This window comes from Halichoerus grypus, chromosome 13 (assembly GCF_964656455.1).
Source record: "Halichoerus grypus chromosome 13, mHalGry1.hap1.1, whole genome shotgun sequence".
Lineage (NCBI taxonomy): Eukaryota > Metazoa > Chordata > Mammalia > Carnivora > Phocidae > Halichoerus > Halichoerus grypus.
In genome coordinates this window covers 14,111,459-14,124,797 of record NC_135724.1, presented here as the reverse complement: position 1 = coordinate 14,124,797, position 13,339 = coordinate 14,111,459, and the positions used below count along the sequence as shown (strand labels likewise).

Sequence of the window (13,339 nt, the reverse complement as noted above, 5' to 3'; positions counted from 1 at the left end):
AGACTTGTAGATTCTCCTGAGAGATTATATGCATTTTTGTCCATTTAAATAAATTATAGGAAGGAAAAGTAGTTAAATTCCATGTGTTTCAGAAAATGTACACTCATTAAAGGAACATTTTTAGTTCCCTGAACCAATAAAAAAAGTGGAGGTTATATTCATTCATTCAATTAAAATGTTCTTGCACATATTCTATACATAATTGTGTGTGGGGTACAATAGAGAACACCAAGAAGACATAGTCACAGATCTGATAAGCTTACACATACTTACAGAAGGAAAACTAAGCAACATGAAACATTTAAATAATACTGTAAGACAGTATGCCATTAACTGCCAAGATCAAGTCCATGGGAATGCTTTTCAAGCCAGTCTATACTTTCGTTGGTGAATCTCCCTGCAGATTAAAAACAACAAAGTACTCTTAACTTGTCTTTTTGTAATATAACTAACATTGGTTACATACAGTGACCCTTGGCTGAAAAACACCAAAGATGAAGTAATTTTAATTACAGACACATCTTATTCTTCCTGGCCTGAAGAATTATGTCATGGAAGAAAAGGGTGGCAAAAAAAAAAAAAAAAAAAACCCTTATCAAAGTCAAGCACATCATAAAAAGAATATAAAATAAAGTAAATGCCAAATTATGGGCCACTTTTTTTCCTGAGAGATTTAAGAGTCAAGTAAGTATCAAAGATATTCCACAAAGTATAAAAGTCCCTTAGTGAGTAGATACTATTTTGCAACCTAAGGCAAAACTCTCAGAATAAATATTCTGCTTTTTCTACTATATATGAGCTTCAACTACACAGCAAGCACCATCTTAATAATGGTATTCTGAATATAAAAATAAAACAATCACAGGGTGCCAGGGTGGCAAAGTCAGCTGACTGTCTGACTCTTGGTTTCAGCTCAGGTTGTGATCTAGAATTGAGCCCCACATTGGGCTCCATGCTCAGCACAGAGTCCGCTTGAGACGCTCTCTCCCTCTCCCTCTGCCCCTACCCCTGCACTCTCTCTCTAAAATAAATGAATAAATCTTTGAAAAATTTTAAAAATTAAACAATCACTGTGGTAAGTTTGGAAAATATAGAAAAATTACTTATGATTTTACCACCTAAAGAAAAATCTGTTACATTTCTTAGTTTTTATCCAATCTACATTTTTATAAAGGTTCACAATTTCATGTATTGATTTCTTTATTATACATTAACATTTCTTTGTTATTTCAAAAAAAACTCTTCTTACATCATTTACCATCACCACACTCTATTCAATGGGCACATCTTAATTTTCCTGATCACCTCCATACTACTAAACATTGAGTTGTTTTCCATTTTTTCATTATTAAAAATGTTAACATGATTAATTTAAATTTTAATGTAATTTTTATGCTTTTAGACATTTCACATTATGTGTTTTAAAATACTGCCTATAAATGCGATACTGAGTCAAAGGTATAAGCACCTTTAAGGCTTTTGATACACTGTATATGGAAATAATTATTTATTTATTTTAAAGATTTTATTTATTTGCCAGAGAAAGAGAAAGTGAGCGCACAAGCAGGGGGAGTGGCAGGCAGAGGGAGAAGCAGACTCCCTGAGGAGTAAGGAGCTCGATACGGGACTCGATCCCAGGACCCTGGGATCATGACCTGAGCCGAAGGCAGACGCTTAACTGACTGAGCGACCCAGGCGTTCCCGGAAATAATTTTTTAGCTGAATACTGATTATCCTAATGATAAATTCATTTAACACTTGCAATGTAGATTTCTCTTGTTTATCTCACAAGCCCTCCTAAAGAAAAAGCTAGCACTTCAAATAGACGCAGTATAACTAAATTTGATGAATTAACAAGACATTGAGAAGAATACTCTAAATGACAATATTTCAAATAGAGAAATTATTATTAATATTAGTGTTTCAAGAAAGGAAGCTGTGGTCAACTTTGTCAGATACAGTTAAGATTGGAGTAAGAGCAGGGCCGCAGGTGACTTGGTTGCTGGAAGTTCTTGTTAACCTTACTGAGAAATTTCAACAGAGTAGTGAAGGCTGAGCCCTATCTAAAGCGCTTGTTTGAAAAGCCAAGAGGAGGCGAGGAAGGGAAAGACAGTGGAAAGCGCACAGCTCTTTGGGAGAGTGTTAACTCTGAAAAAAAGAAACGCAAATTGATGTAGGGCCAATAGAGGGTTTTCCTTAGCTAGGAAATAGATTTAGGTGTCGAGGAATGACTCTGAATGTAGAAAGAGATCAATGCTGCAGCAGCAAGCTGGAATAACGGCAGGAGTTAAAAATCCTTCTGATAGGGACGCCCTGGGTGACTCAGTCAGTTAAGCGTCTGCCTCCAGCTCAGGTCATGATCCTCGGGTCCTGCATCAGGCTCTTTGCTCAGCAGGGAGCCTGCTTCTCCCTCTGCCCCTCCCCCTGCTTGTGTCAAATAAATAAATCACAAATAAATAAAATCTTTAAAAAAAAAAGAAGTTTGAAGAAGGATGCTTCTTAAAAAAAAAAAAAAGTCCTTCTGATAGCCAGAAAAGATGGCACCTAGGACACAAGTGGAGGAGTTGGCCTACTCCTGGTTTCCCTGGGATCTTCCTGCTTTGGGCTGAAGGTCTTGCTTCCCAGGAAAGTTCAAACTGTCTCTGGGGTCTTTAGTTTGCTAGTCCTATGGCAGCCTGCTTCTCAACTTTCTTGCATCTTCTCAAAAGTCGCCTCCTCAGGATTTCTCTGACCACCCAGAAGTAGACCCCTCCCTCATTTTCCTTGATTTAAATACTCTTACATTCTGTATTTATTTTTAAAAATATGGTATCTAGCAGCCCATTTTTCAATGCTAACAAGGAACCCTGTGATAATTCTTTCAGATCCAAAAAACTACTAATGTGTTTTTAATTTTTTTAAACATATGCATATTAAATTAAAATTACCCCTAGCTGCTTTTCTTTTTGAATATAAGGGCTCTCTGTCATGATAAATCTCACTTATTTAAACAAATGTTAATTATTTTAAGGTCAAGTGTTAACTAAATTTTTCATGAAGCATTCTAAAGATTGGCACCTATTTTTAAATTTTTCAGTCAGAATGGACCCATTTTAAGTTTTACAAGTTTTGGCAAATATATACTCACATAACTACCCTGGAGTATTTTCTCTCAAAGAAGTTCCCCCATGTCCCTCTGAAGGTAATCCCTGCTCCACAGTCCTGACCATAAGCCATTGCTGATCTGTCTTCTGTGATTCTAGATTAATGCTGACTGTTCTAGAACATCACTGCGATGGAATCATGCAGTACGCAGTTTGTTGTATCTATTTTCATTCACCATAATGTTTTTTAGATGCATGCAGGTGATTTAGTTGTTTGTTCCTTTTTAATATTAAGAAGTATTCCATTATATGGATATACTACAAACTGTTTCTCTCTTAAACTCTTAAAGGATATGTGAATTATTTCCAGTTTTTGGCTATTATAAATAAAGCTTCTTAGAGTAGTAAATGCACAAGACTTTATGTATTTGTGCTTTCATTTCTCTTGAATAAATATGCAGAATTAGAACTGCTGGGTTAAATGGCAAGCAGATGTTTAAATTTATAAAAGGAATTGTCAAACTTTTTCCAAGCTGTTTTACCTACCTGTTATACACACTGTTTTACACAATGTCGTTTCAGAAAGTGTTTTAAAACTTTATTTTATTGACAATCTATAATTTTGCTATAAATGCCATTTAAGAATTTATCCTAACTTTTAGAGTAAGTGTAATGTGCTTTATATTCTTTCATATATTGTGTATAATGTTTCTCCACAGTGAGAGTAGTCAATGATAGCACTATCTACTATTGACTGAGTGCCTACTCTGCATCAGATCCTGCATCAGGGCTGGGGTACTTTACTTACATTATTTCCTCAAATCCTCAGAATCTGCTTTGTCAATGAAGCATTAGAACCCCAATTTTCATAGCAGGGAATTGAGTCTCACGGGGCCTAAGTGATGCTCCAAAGATCACATAGCTAGTAAGGGGAAGAGCTGAGATTTGAACCCTGGGTCACATCACTGGAGACCATAAGCTTTCTCTAACACTTACTCAGATGACCAGTGTGTCCAGACCTTATCTCAGTATCTTTCTTTGAGGGGCAGGATGGCATAATGGTAAAGAGGACATACCAAAGCATTCCACTGCAGGGATTCAAAACCTGCCTTCTCTACTTACTAGCCATGTGACTTAAGGCAAGTTATTTAATTTCTTTGTGCCTCAGTTTCATCCGTCAAATGGGGATAACACAATAGTACCTACTTGCTGGGGTATTATTAGAATTGAGTTAATATGGGGGTGCCTGGGTGGCTCAGTTGGTTAAGCATCTGCCTTTGGCTTAGGTCATGATCTCAGGGTCCTGGGATCCAGCCCTGCATCAGGCTCCCTGCTCAGTGGAAGGTCTACTTATCCCTCTCCCTCTGCCCCATACTGTGCTCACTCTCTCTCTCTCTCTCAAATAAAATCTTTAAAAAAAAAAAAAAGAATTGAGTTAATATGTGTAAAATATGCAAAAGAGTGCCTACCACAGTCAGTACTCATTAAGTATTAGCTAATATTATTGTTCCTGATGTTCATGAAGTTGGATTGAGCATGTGAGAAAAACTTGTTTGCCACCCTTGCTGACTTTAAAATCTAATCTAATAGATGTAAATCAAGTCCCAAACTTTGTTTTATACCAAAGCATCAACTTTAGCATCATTGCTCTACTGCTATTTTCCTTACCTATATGGGTATATATATATATTTTTAATTGTGGTAAGAACACTTAACACGGGAGACCTACCCTTTACATTTTCAAGCGTACAACACAGTACTGCTAACTACAGGCACAGTGTCGTACAGCAGCTGTCTAGAACTTACTCATCTTGGGTAACTGAGATTTTATAGCTGTTGAACAACAAATCCCCTTTCTCCTTCCCCCCAGACCCTGGCAACCATCATTCTACTCTCTGCTTCCAGGAGCCTGGCTCTTAGAAATCTCATGTAAGAAGAATCATGCAATATTTGTCTTCCTCTGACTAGCTTATTTCAGCTAGCATGATGTCCTCCAGGCCAGAAATGTCTGATAGCCCCAGTTGCTCCATATATTTGCCAACAAAATTTGGTATTGTAGCCTGTTTAATTTTGCCTTTTCTATATGTGGGAGTGTACTTGTAACCTACTGTCGTTTTAATTTACATTTCCCTGATAATCAATGATGTTGAACAACTTCTCATGTGTTTAATGGACATTTTTTTAATACTCTTTTTTCCCCCTTTTCATTTTTAAGTGTGTTTCAAAGAGCAGTACTTTTCAATTTTGGTTAAGTTCAATTAATTTTTCTTTTGGTTACCTATTTTGTGTCCTACATAAGGAATTTTTGTAAATGATAGCACTTTCTTTAATACAGATTTTTAATACTTGTTATTTGAAAATAATTTCAAATTGAGAAAAAAGTTGCAAGCATAATGGTACAAAAAGCCATAAACCCTTTAGCCACATACATCTATGCTAACATTTCTGTTGGCGTTGTCATTTTTTCTTTCCTCTCCTGTCCCTGCTTTGTCTATCTTACCCCTCATGCATGTACACACATACGTGTGTGCATGTGTGTAAAATCACATATTGTTTCAGAACCATTTGAAGATAAGTTACATACACTATGGCCCTTAACCCCTAAATACTTCAGTGTTTATTTCCTGAGAACAATGATACTCTCTTATATACCGACAGCCAATTGTCAACTTCAGTAAATTCAAAGTCAGTACTTTATCTCATCTACCATTCTGTACTCCACAATTTTTTTGAAGTGCCCCAATAATGTTCTTTATAGCACTTTTGTAGCTCTGCTGAGGCATAACTGGTCTAAAACAGACTGTACAGGTTTAAAATGTACAATAAACACAGTCAAGATAACGAACACACCCATAACCCTCAAAACTTTCCTCATGCTTGTGTAATTCACCTCTACATATTTTATATATTTTTATATTATTGTAAACGATATTTTGTATTTCAATTTCCCCTTGTTAGTTCTTAAATCACAGATTTTTATACATTCACCTTGTATTCTGCAACACTGACAAACTGTTATATGGTAGCTTTATTATGTAGATACCTTTTGATTTTCTACAGAGATAATTATATCACCTATGAATGAAGGACTTCTTCCTTGTCGTTATAAATGTCTTTTATTTTTGTCTCATGCTTACTGTACTGTCTAGGACCTCTAGTATGATGTTGAACAGAAGTGGTAACAACAGAAATCCTTGCCTTCCAATCCTAGGGTGAAAGTTGTCAGTTTTCCAGTTTGGGGAAATTTCCTTTATTAAGTTAAAGAAGTTCGCTTTCACTCCTATATGCGTAGTTTAAAATCATGAATGAATGCTGGATGTTGTCAAATGCTTTTCATTGGATCTATTGAGATGATCATGATCATTTGGTTTTTCTATTTCAGTCTCTTAATGTAGTGAATTACACTGATTGAATTACAAATGTTAAACCAAGCTTGCATTCCCAGAATAAACCCTACTTGGTCATTAACTGTTATCCTTTCTATGGACCGTTAGATTTCATTTGCTAAAATATTATTTAGCATTTTAAAGCAATGTTTATGAAAAGATATCAGACTCTAATTTTCTTTTCTTGTAATGTCCTTCTCTGGTCTTGGTATCAGACACTGAGTTGGGAAGTGTTGCTACCTCTTTTATTTTTTTGGAAGAGTTTGTGTAGAATTTGTATTATTTCTTCCTTCATTGTGTAACAGAATTCACTGGTGAAACTACTGGCTTTGTGGGAAGGTTTTTAACTATAGATTCAATTTCTTCATATATATATATAGGGATATTCAGATTATTTACTAACTGTTGAGTGAGCTTTGGTAGTTATACCTTTTAAGAAATTCGTCCATTTCAGGGCGCCTGGGTGGCTCCGTTGGTTAAGCAACTGCCTTCAGCTCGGGTCATGATCCTGGAGTCGCGGGATCGAGTCCCACATCGGGCTCCCTGCTCAGCAGGGAGTCTGCTTCTCCCTCTGACCCTTCCCCCTCTCATGTGCTCTCGCTCTCTCAAATAAATAAATAAAATCTTAAAAAAAAAAAGAAATTTGTCAATTTCATCCAAATTGTTAAATTTATTAGTTTAAAATTATTCATAATATTATATTCAATTATTTTCCTTTTTTTCTATTTCCCATTCCAGGACACAATCTGTCAGGTATCATATTTAGTTGTTCAAAGTAAGTCGCTTTTCAAGTACTTAATTCATTTCAGTTAGATCTTAAACTCTAGTCAGAGCTAAAGCACATATGGTATATTTGGATGTACAGAAGCTCACACTGGCTTATTTATTCTTTTTAAAAGATTTTATTTATTCATTTGACAGAGAGAGAGAGAAAGAATACAACCAGGGGGGAGGGGCAGAAGAAAAGGGAAAAGCAGGCTCCCCGATGAATAGGGAGCTAGATGCGGGGCTCAATCCCAGGACCCTGGGATCATGACCTGAGCCGAAGGCAGAGAGACGCTTAACCAACTGAGCCATCCAGGCACCCCAAGCTCACATTGATTTAAAGATCTTCTCTTTATCATGGAAACATTAATACTTCCTATCATGGTTATAAATAAGCAAACATCTATGTCATTTCCCACTTTAATTTGCATTTACGAATAACTCCCTGGAATTAATGTTTTCTTTTTTCCCATTGCTATTACACAGCTTTTCTGAATAAAGTATCAAAGTCTATGTGTTAAAAGAACATATAAATTTTCCACTACCCAAAAGCTTACTGAAGTAGTCAAACAAAAATTTTATTTGAGAACTTTGACCTTTCTAGAGCTGTAAAAGTCAAAGTAAAAAATCGCACTCTTGTTATGTAAGAACAGCAGGATCCCAGTCAAGTCACTCCCTGTCTTAGTTTCCTTATCCATAAAAAAAAGATACCATCAGCCTTATTCCATGGCAGGAGTCTAGTGGGAAGTAACTTAAGACATGGCACCATACAAATGTAAAGCACTAAGAATACTCTAGATTATAAAGCACTCGATTTTTATTTTTATTTTTTAAATCAAACTCTAAACAGTTGAGTTTACATTATTTTACAAGAAAGCAGTAAGAAAAGGTATACTGTATTTTCCTGTTCCAGTCAAATCAATTTCATAACTTCTTGATTACAGACTTGTAATATTCATTACCACCAAATATTAATGATACAAACACTATATATTTATTTAATATTTCTCAGTGCCCAGTTGGGTTCTCTTTTTCTCTTTCTTTTCTTTCTTTCTTTCTTTCTTTCTTGAGAGAGTGGAGGGGAGGGGCAGCGAGGGAAAGAGAGACTCTTAAGCAGGGTCCACACCCAGCGCAGAGCCCTACATGGGGCTGGATCCCACAACCCTGAGATCATGACCCCAGCTGAAATCAAGAGTTGGTTGCTCAACTGACTGAGCCACCCAGGCACCTCTGGGTTCTATTTTCAAAAGGGCTTGTGTTTCTTACTTCTCCACATTCACAACCACCGCCTAAGTTCATCAAGTCCTCACCTGGACCACTTCAACAACCTACAAATGGGTTTCCCTACTAAGCTACATAATACAAATTCTTTCCTTCCTCAAAGTAATGATCTTATATATTGCACTCTACAAATCATACTAAATTTCACTGGTCATTATATTTTATTCTAATGGGTCTTTAGGAATTTTATACATAGGCCTTAACCCTAAAACTCATGTACTTTCTAACCCATTTTCAAGTGATCCTTAGTTTTAAATAATTTATATCAATATAAGAAAGATAAGGTGAAATGAGAGTATCTAAAAGAATTCCAGGATGGAAAACCAAATGAGAATATAGCTGATGTTTTTTCTCAAAAATCATGTTAGAGATAATTACTTCATCAGGTAATAACTTAAGGATCTCCACCAGAATGCAATAAGATATTAATGACCTTGGAATCTCACACCTCTTCCACAGAAGAATTCCAATTAATAAATGTAGAAGGAATGAGAAAAATATATAAAATTACAACTAGACAACCACAGTAATACTTATTACCACCAAGATGCATTGATAAATGCTAAACTCAGTGGGTGAAAGTTTGAGGCAAACAGGATATTTGCAGTCTCAAAGAAATCTCTCCCAAATATATATATTAATTACAAAGGGAAAAACACTAACTTACAATGGAGAAACCCCTCAGACACCACCTTACCAATTGGTCAAAGTTAACATAACCAGTAATAAGACACATTAACATCATGTAACCCTAATATGGTGCACTAAGAAAGACACGACATGGTATATTTTTGGCAAAAGAATATGTGGTGTTCTTGCCAAAAATGCTAACTTTGATCTATTCATGGGAGTATATCAGACAGACTCAAATCTAGAACAGTCTGGAAAATAACGGAGCAGTACTCTTCAAAAGTATCATGGTCATGAAATACAAGGAAAGACTGAGGAACGGTCATAGAATGGAGGCTGAAGAGACATAACCAAATACAGTAAGGAAACCTGGGCTGGATCCTGGGTCAGAAAATAGACAATAGCTGCGCCTGGGTGGCTCAGCCGTTAAGCGTCTGCCTTCGGCTCAGGTCATGATCCCAGGGTCCTGGGATCGAGCCCTGCATTGGGCTCCCTGCTCCGCGGGGAGCCTGCTTCTCCCTCTCCCACTCCCCCTGCTTGTGTTCCCTCTCTCGCTGTGTCTCTCTCTTTCAAATAAATATATAAAATCTTTAAAAAAATAAAAAAAAAGAAAATAGACAATAGTGGAAAAACTGGTGAATTTCAACTAAGAACTGTAGATTAGTTAATAGTTTTTTACAAATGCTAATGTCCTGGTTTTGATAACTATACTGTGGTTTTATAAGATGTTTACATTAGGTGCAGTGTGAAGGGTGTACAATAACTCTCTGTACTATTTTTGAAACTTTTCTATGGATCTAAAAATAGAGTAGGAAAAAAACTAATTTGAAGCCTGAGTCTGTACTCAAAAGATAACACTGACTAGCGTCATAGTTATAACCACCACAAATTTTTGTGGATAGCTCTGATTTCATATAACCTGTGTTCTTGTAAATAAAGGTTATTTATTAAGCTCAAAGACTTTAAGTGTTTACATCAGCATAAACCATACTAAAGAGCTTATTATTTAAAGATGGCGTTTCGCAGTTCTCTTAGGCTCTGTTCACCTGCCATGTGAAGAGTAAATATTGCCAGTTAAAACTGTAAGGAAGTAGCTGAGACCTGCACACAACAGAATATTACCAGATAAACTATTAAGCCAGGTTATTAACACTAGTTCATTTGTTTCTTTATACTTATTATTTTGCGGTGTATATTTTTTTCATCATAATGTATGTCACTTTCAAGTGAAAACTATATGTGACTTTACAAATGCCATAAAAGAATTAATTTTCAGATTTCCTCATGGATAGTAGACCAACAGAGGTTGTTAGTTATTTAGATGACTCGTACCCAGCTATACACTTGAGAAGAATTCAATTTTTTTCTTCATATCTAATGTCCTTTATCTGTTCCAGCATACCACAGTACAGTTACTTATCACGTCTCCTTAGGCATCTCTTGGCTGTGACAATTTCTCAGAGTTTGCTTGTTTTGATGACTTTGCGAGTTCCGAAGAGTACTAGTCAGGTATATTTTAGGAGACTCCTATAGGAATTTGTCTGATGTTTTTCTCATGATTAGGATGGAGTTATGGAAGAGGAGAGGAAGAGGGAGGAAAACTACACGTGTAAGGTGCCACTTTTATCACATCTTACCAAGGGTGTATGCCATCAACATGGCTTATCACAGTGATATTAAACTTGATCATCTGGACAAGGTAGTGTTTGTCAGGTTTCTCCACTATAAATTTAATGATTGCATATTGTACTCTTTGGAAGGAAGCTGCTATGTACAACTAATACTTAAAGGGTAAGGAGTTATACTGAGTTATACTCTATCTTCTGAGAGCATGAAGTACCTACATAGATTATTTGAATTCTTTTATAGGGAGGGTATACATTTTAAACTCAGTCAATTATGGGATTAAAAGCTGTCATTCTACAAGATTAGATTAACAATATAATCACCAATATTTGCATTCATGCTTTCCCCATCCTACGAAAATAATTTTTATCAGTATACATGCAAAGCCATTATTCCTTTTATGAGCCTATTCTAGCCAGCACTATCAAAAACTTATAAATTATTTTAAAGATTTAGACATATATTCTATTATATAACTATACTACAATTTATTTGAAAATTATCTTGATAGACATTGTCCCTAACTGTCATTACTACAAAGAATGCTGCAATTTAGCCTATCTCTCATGGTCAATTGGGAGATTTTCAGAATTACAACAGAATGATGATCCATCACAAAATTAATTTGGTGGATTGCAATTAGCTACTTTAAAAAAAAACGAAATAGAATAGAATAGGATAGGATAGAGAACACATCACAATAAAGTACCTCAGAAGTAGGAAGGTAAATGATTGTTTGGAAAAAGTATTTTAATTTTTCTCTATGTGTGCACATGCATGCATATGCATTGTATGAACATAGCACGTGGTAGTGAAAAAAATGTATTCCAAACTATTTTACATACAAATAAGTTTGAAAATTATCTCTATTAAGTGGAATTGCTGGAATAAACCTGTATTCTCAATTTTACAAGACAGTAGCAAAGTGTCAATAACAATTTAGATGCACACCAGCAGTGTATGAGAATTCCTATTTTCTCTAAATCCCCACAATTGACTGGTATTATCATATTTACCTTATGCCAACCTACACAGGATGAAATGGCATCCTGTTGTTTGAGTATCTATTTGCCTGATTACTAGTGAGGGTGAACATCTTTTCATGTTTTTACTGGCCAATTGGGTTTCCTATCCTTTCAACTGTGTGTCCATATCCTTTGACCAAATAGTATTACACCTGTTGGCCTTTTTTCTTTGACTTGTACATTATATTATAATGCATGTGTATCTGTGTATCTCTCTCTATATAGATATAAATAGACATATATATTTATTTGCACCATACATCCAAACAAAGCAAACAAATTTGTTTATGGTGCTTTTTTTTTAAATAGAAGTTTTATAATTTTAATACAGTGTAATTTACCAAATTTATCCTTATGAAGTTTTTTTGTGTTTTCCATAAGAAAACGTTCCTCGTTTTTATGTCACATAAAAATAGTTTTAAATTAGAACTAAATTCTAAGTTTTAGATTTTTACTTTTCACCTGTCATTATCTACAATTTATTTGTACGTGGTGTGAGACAGAGATCTAGGTTGAATTTTTTTTTTTTAAAGATTTTATTTATTTGAAAGAGACAGACACAGTGAGAGAGGGAACACAAGCAGGGGGGGAGTGGGAGAGGGAGCCCGATGCGGGGCTCGATCCCAGGATCCTGGGATCATGACCTGAGCCAAAGGCAGACGCTTAACGACTGAGCCACCCAGGCGCCCCTCTAGTTTGAAGTTTTTAACCAACTGACAGAAGCACTAGTATAACTACCACTTTCGACTGTATTAAGGTAAATTCCATATCAAATACAAATACAGGCAAAAAACTTTAAATGCAATTCTTGTCTGTTACTCTTTGTATCATAAAAATTGGAAACAATATTTAACAATAGGAACAGATAGTTTTTGTTCGGTGAAACATTATACAGCACTGAAAATGAGTTAAGTCACACGTGTGCCAAGGATATATCTCACAAATAAAGGATTAATAAAGAACGTTTTTAAAGGCATTGGCTGCCCTTTTCTCCCCAACACAGCCAAACTTTTTGGAAATAATATGATCTCTTTTTTCCTGATCCTGTAAATCTCAAACAACTTGAGCCTTTGTTTTCCATTACATCAGAGAAAAAGCTTTCACTGATGTAATGTAGCCAATATTGCAAAATCCAGTGGCTTTATTTTAGTCTATCTTCCATTCAATTTGTCTTCCTTAACCATGACTTCTTTCTTAAATAGCTGTCATTTCTTAGCTTTTGTGAACATTGCTCCAGTTTTCCTCCTACTTCTCTGCCCAATATAGAAAGGTCTCTATTTTGGTCATTGAATTTTGGAGTTACTCAAAAGTTGGTCCTAAGGCTTCTTTTATTTTCACTCTTGTACTTTCTGTCTAGACTTTTTTTTTTTTAAGATTTTATTTTTAAATAATCTCGACACCCAACATGGGGCTCAAACTCACAACCCCGAGATCAAGAGCTGCATGCTCCACCGACTGAGCCAGCCAGTCCCCTTCCCCCCCAACCCCCCCTCCCTGTCTAGGCTTTTTGGACCATACCCTTGGTGTCAGCTAACACCTATAT

The 13,339-nt window shown here is 35.7% G+C and overlaps 1 protein-coding gene across 11 annotated transcripts in view; it reads right to left on the bottom strand.

The window, feature by feature from the left end:
* PIGN (phosphatidylinositol glycan anchor biosynthesis class N) overlaps positions 1-13,339 on the bottom strand; it is a 105,935-nt gene that overhangs the window by 88,299 nt on the left and 4,297 nt on the right. For 7 of the 11 annotated variants that reach the window (XM_078060211.1, XM_078060220.1, XM_078060221.1 and 4 more), the window contains one exon: positions 274-397. The exons of the other annotated variants lie outside the window; for them this stretch is intronic. The gene's annotated coding sequence lies outside the window, so the exon portion shown is untranslated. The remainder of the gene's footprint in view (positions 1-273; positions 398-13,339) is intronic. 11 annotated transcript variants of the gene reach the window in all.